The sequence below is a fragment of the Pinus tabuliformis genome, chromosome 5_1 (assembly GCF_031772625.1).
Source record: "Pinus tabuliformis cultivar Carrire ecotype Pingquan chromosome 5_1, CPIR1, whole genome shotgun sequence".
In the NCBI taxonomy this organism is placed as follows: domain Eukaryota; kingdom Viridiplantae; phylum Streptophyta; class Pinopsida; order Pinales; family Pinaceae; genus Pinus; species Pinus tabuliformis.
In genome coordinates, this window is record NC_142305.1 from 979,833,094 (window position 1) to 979,839,453 (window position 6,360).

Consider the following 6,360-nt stretch of genomic DNA (forward strand, 5'->3'; position numbering starts at 1 on the left):
GATGCTTTTGTATAAAATTCCCATCCTCCCATGTGGAATCTTCAGCGGGTAAGTTCTTCCACTTGATGAGATACTCCAAAATTGATTGATTTCGAAGTTGTCAAGTTCTTGTTTCTGTGACTGCTTCAGGTTCCAATATGATTTTTCCTTCCTCGTCAAGTTATGGCAATATTGTTTGAACTGAGAGCTTGTCACCTATAACCTTATTTAAGCATGAAACATGAAAACTGGGTGCACTCGGGAAGCTGCAGCAAGCTCCAATTTGTATGCCATAGTACCAATCTTTTGCAACACCTTGTATGGACCATAATACTTTGGCGATAATTTATTATCCTTCTTAGCTTGCTTGAGGGACATTTTTTTATATGGTTGTAGCTGTAGAAATACCCAGTCACCTACATCAAAACTTCTTTCGCTACGATGTTGATCTGCCTGTTGTTTCATTCTATTCTATGCCAAAGTGAGGTTATCCTTTAAGAGTTGGAGAACTTGTTGTTGATGCTCGATGTTATCTTCCACTACTTAAACCTTATAATTTTCTCTTAAATGGGATGTGATGGATGGTGGATGATATCCATAAAGTGCCATAAATGGGGTCATTTCTGTTGCATTATGGAAGGAAGTGTTATACCACCATTAAACTAGAGGCAACCATTTGACCCATTGTGTATGTTTATCAGATACAAAGCAACGAAGATATCCTTCCAAACATTTGTTTACTATCTCAGTTTTCCCATCAAATTGAGGATGATAAGATATTTTATGAGCTAACTGAGTACCAAGATAAGAAAATAATTATTTCCAAAAATTTCCAGTGAAAATGGGATCATTGTTGCTTACAATAATCTTTGGATTTCCATGTAGCTTTTGAATTGTTTCCATAAATGAAGTAGAAACTATACTGGATTTAAATGGATGAGATAATGGACAAAAATTTGCATACTTGGTAATTTTGTCAACTACCACCATGATGACACTCTTTCCTTCAGACTTGGTTAAACCTGTGATAAAATCCATTGAAACCTCTTCCCAGCGTTGGCTTGGAATGGATAAAGGTTGTAATAAACCTAGGGTCTTAATTGTTTCAAATTTATTTTGTTGACAAACCAAACATTTTGCCACAAACTTTCGAATATCTGATTTAAGTCCATCCCAAAAAAATTCCTTCTTAACCTTGTGGTAAGTTTTTAAAAATCCTGATTGCCCTCCTAAGGGAGAGGTGTGCAATCCCATAAGAATCTTTTGTTTGAGTTAGGAATTCTTACATAGGTATAAACAATCTTTGTACCATAATGAATCATTTTCCAGCTAAATGTATCATATGTATAGGGATATTGTTGTAACTTTTGAATGAGTTCCCACACTTCTTCTTCATTCTTCCATTCATCCCTTGCTTCATTTATCCAAACTGGGTGGATAATAGAAATGGCGCAAAGCAATGCTTCCACATCGTCATCCTTTCTTGAGAGTGCATCTGCCACAACATTTTGCTTCCCTTTTTTGTAGATGATTTCAATGTCATAACCCAGCATCTTTGTGACCCATTTTTTCTACTCTTCTGAAGATAATCTTTGTTCTAAAAAGTATTTAAGACTATCATGATCCGTTTTTACCTTGAAGTTTCTTCCCATTAGGTAGGGTCGTCATTTCTTAAGTGCATGTAATATTGCTAACATTTCCTTCTCATAAATAGCTTTTTGTAAATACTTTCCTTTGATTGGAAGACTTTCGAAAGCAATGGGTTTTTCTTCTTGCATTAAAACAACACCAATTCCATTTCCTAAGGCATCACATTCCACAATAAAAGGTTGTTGTGAAGTTCGGCGTAGCTAAGACCGGTGCCTGGAACATTGCCTCTTTAAGATGTTCAAAGGCCTTCGTTGCTTCTGGAGTCCATGAAAATGCATTCTTCAATAATATTGTTATAGGTGTTGTTATTCTCCCATAATTCTTAACAAAATTGTGATAATACCTTGTAAAATTGAGAAATCCTCGCAGATGCTTTATGGATGTGGTGATTTTCCATTCCTTAATGGATTTAATTTTTCTAGGATCTACCTTAACACCTTCATGAGATACAATATGACCCAGATATTCCACCTCTTGTACTCCAAAGAAACATTTGGAACTTTTTTCATATAATTGTTTCTCCTCTAATAGTTTGAGCGCCCTGTCAACATGTTGAACATGATCCTTCCAAGACTTGTTGTAGATTAGTATATCATAAAAAAATACTAACACAACTTTTTAAGGAAGGGTTTGAAAATGGAATTCATCAAACCTTGAAATGTAGAAGTTGCATTGATAAGGCCAAAAGGCATGACAAAAAATTCATGATTACCCTCATGAGTTCTAAATGTTGTTTTCAGAATGTCTTCAGTCTTCATTCTGATTTGATGATATCCTAAATGAAGATCCAACTTGGTAAAGTAAGCTGATCCATGCAATTCATCCAATAATTCATCAATGACAAGAATGAGAAATTTATCTTTAATAGTGAACTTGTTGAGCTCCCTATAATCTGGACACATGCGCCACGATCCATCCTTCTTGTGCACCAATACTACTGGAGCAAAGAAAGAACTTTGACTAGGTTGAATTATACCAACCTCTAGAATTTCTGCAACCATACATTCAATTTCACTCTTTTGGGCATAGGGATATCTGTAAGGCCTGATGTTTGGAGGAACACTTCCTGGAATCAAATGAATAGCATGATCATGATCACGAATAGTTGGGAGGCCTTTGGGAGTCTCAAATAACTTGGAATGATTGTCCACTACTTTTTTGATATCTGGAGAAATAGTTTATTTCGATGTGGGAACCTCTAGCGAACATAATTTTGCAATTACACCTCATTGTTCTTTTTTTAGAAGCTTTGTCATTCCGTTAGAGCTGACTATCTTTCCCGGTTTCCCTGCAATACACCTTAATTCAACTTCCTTTCCTTTCAAAAAAAAAATCATGAAAAGTTCTTGAAAATTAAAACTTATCTTACCCAAAGATTGTAGCCATTGGACTCCTAGTACAACATCAGCACCACCCATTGGAATGGAATGCATTGGGATATTCAATACATATTCTCCCATGGATAGCTTGATACTATGGCATTCTAGAGTAATTTATGGTTCCTCCACTTGCAACCATCACTTGACACTCTGGTGCTAGATATAGGAAGAAATTCAATTCCTTGGATATCTTACAATGAATAAAATTATGGGTACTGCCCGAATCAATCAACACTATTACCTTTTTCTTCTCTATATGTCCTTCTATCTTGATAGTTTGAGGAGTGGTAATTATGACCAATGCATTACAAGCTATGACCGGATTCATTTCTTCTATCTCTAGGGTTTTTTCTTGGTGTATATTCTCTTATTTTGATGTTTCTTGTTCCTTTTCTTCTTCCTCTTCACAATCTATGTAAAATAATTTATTCTTAGCACACTTATGACCTTTAGTGTATTTTCTATCACAACTGTAACAAATCCCTTTTTCTCTTTTTTCTCCCAATTGTTGTGGTGTCAACCTTGTAGGTTGTGGAAGGCTAGGGGAAACAACACTTCCATCTTTATAGTTGTGAGTGGTAGGCTTCCTTGTTTCCATAATTTTTCTTTCCATTTTTCTTGCCAACCTCAATGCCTTCTCCAATGAATCAGGTTCCCAAAGGTGAACCTCATGTTGTATGTTATCCTTTAAACTCCCTATGAACACATCAATCCTATGCTCCGTTGGAATATCTTTTACCCTTATATTTAGTTTTTGGAAGTCCTCAATGTGCTCCATCATTGAACCCTTTTGTTTGAGATTTATTGATTGGCTAAAAAAGGTGTTGCTTTTTGTATCCTCATAATGTGCTATCATTTCTTCCATAAAAAATTCCCAAGTGACAATTTTTTTATGAGATTAAAGGCCATCATTACCATACAAATTTATTGGGTTCCAAATATAAAGTTGCAATGCGTACCTTTTGTCTGTTTTGCACATTATGGAGATTGAAATATTGCTCCATCTATAGTATCCATGTTACGAGATCCTTGCCATCAAACTTCCTCATATAATCTTTGGAAGATGATGGGTCTTCAATCCAACATTATATTCTATGAAATCATGATTAGAATTTCTTTTGTTCTCATCATGAGTTTCCTTTTCTACTCTTTCGCCATTAGTAAGCATTTCTTGTAGCAACTTTGTCAAATCTATCTTCAAATCTTCCATGTTACCTTTAAGTTTTGCTTCTATCTTAGCTTCCATGCCATCCATCTTAGCTTCCATGCCATTCATCTTAGATTCCATGTCATTCATCTTAGCTTCCATGCCTTTCTTTAAACCATCCATCTTAGCTTCTGTTACTTTTTGTGAGAGTGAAATTTGTTGCACTTGGTCTCATAATTTTGATATATCATGTTGCATTTCTTCCTCTTCTTCATGAGTCATGCTAGAGCTTTTATGTTTCTTACTAGGTGTTTCAATTTTATTTCTTCTGGGCATCAATTAATGATAATTATGCTTCACTATGTCCTTTTAATTCCTTCAAACTAATTTTTCAAACCAAACTTATGAAAATTTTTAAAAGACTACACACCTTTTTTGGCTTTGTAGGAGCCCGATATTGAATCTATTGTATCTATGTAATTATGGATCTCTCAGGTTTTAAATTCAATCCTATGGTATCCCTCTGCGTCCTCGTTCCCACCCCACAAGTCTGATTAATATTGGATTCTCCAAGAAAGAGTTATGCCAAATCTCCCACGATGACATGATTATATACTAGTTTAGTAGATCTAACTTGTATTAAGTTCTGCGTGTCACTGTTTTGACCTTCGAATCTGAAACTGATACGTAGAAAACTACAATATGTCCTCTTTCTATATATTTTTACAAAATTTCAATCTAATGCTCAGAGAAAGTTATGATGATTTTCTCCAGGTCACCTTTTTGAGATTAATTCAAAAGCCTTCAAAAACCCTGACTTCCTTGGATCATATCTCCTAAAATATAGCGATACAAGATCTGAAATTCAGAACCGAGATTCATCGAGATTTCGGCTAAATTTTGTTTTAATTTAAGCTTTTCAAACGTCTTATAAAAAACGTTATAGATAAAATTCTGCGATGACTTATTTGGAGTAGCGAAACCCTAGAATTCAAAGCTCTGATACCAAATGTTAGGCAACCATCTCACAAAATAGAAGAAAAGATAGATCAACAACTTCAAAATCAGCCTCTTTGAGGGGGAAACCTCCTTTACATTAGACAAATTAATAATTCTTGGATGATACAAATGACAAAACCACCTTTCTATATATAAGAGGCTAAGGGGTCACAATATAATCAAGCTGACATAACAATAATAATATAAGGGCACAAAAATAACAAGGGATTTTATGGGGCATAATAATAAAAATATGGGGACAATAGGGGCACAACAATAACAATAAGGGTTAAAATGATTATAGTAATGGGGGAATCACTAGTATTATAGGGACCTAATAGTTTTGTTCATGCTCATTCAACTTCCTTTATTCATAAAAAATTACCTATCCTTCTTAGGACTCCACTGAGCCCTTCCTTGAAGCATCTATGCAAACCACAAAATCCTTTTCCAGGTCCATTATTATGGATATCGGTGCATGTGTGAGAATATGTTTTAATTTCTCAAAACTACCTGCACATTCTACTATCCATTGGAATTTAATTCCTTTTCTCTACATTGTTATGGTTAGATGCCTAATCTTGGAAAAATTCTAAATAAATCTTCAGTAATACTCGTCCAATCCCATGAAGGATCTAACTTTTGTCACATTCTAAGGAGTAGGCCACTTCATGATGGTTTTCTATTATAAGTAACTATTGATACTCCTAACTTGGAAAAATGTGTCCCAATTACTGGATTTGTAAATCACATTTGTTGAGCGTGGCATAAAGCTTGTGTTCTCTCAATAATTGCAATACTACTGCCAAATTTTCTTTGTGTTCCTTCTTGGTATTATAATAACCAAAATATCACTACAAATACCATTACATACTTGTCCAAGTATGGACTAACGACGTTGTTCATTTAGCACATAAATGTTGTTGGATAATTGATGAGTCCAAACGGAACCACCACAAATTCATAATTCTCGTACCTCTTTTTGAAGGTTTTATTTTGGATGTCTTCTCCCTTAATTCATACTTGATGATACTCATACCTTAAATATATATGTGAAAATACTGCAACTCCTCTCAATTGATCGAACAAGTCAACAATCATAGGAAAAGGATATGTTTTCTTGATGATGACTTTATTTAATTTCCTATAGTTGATGCATAGTCTCAATGTACCATCCTTCTTCTTCACGAATAGTACTGGAGCTCC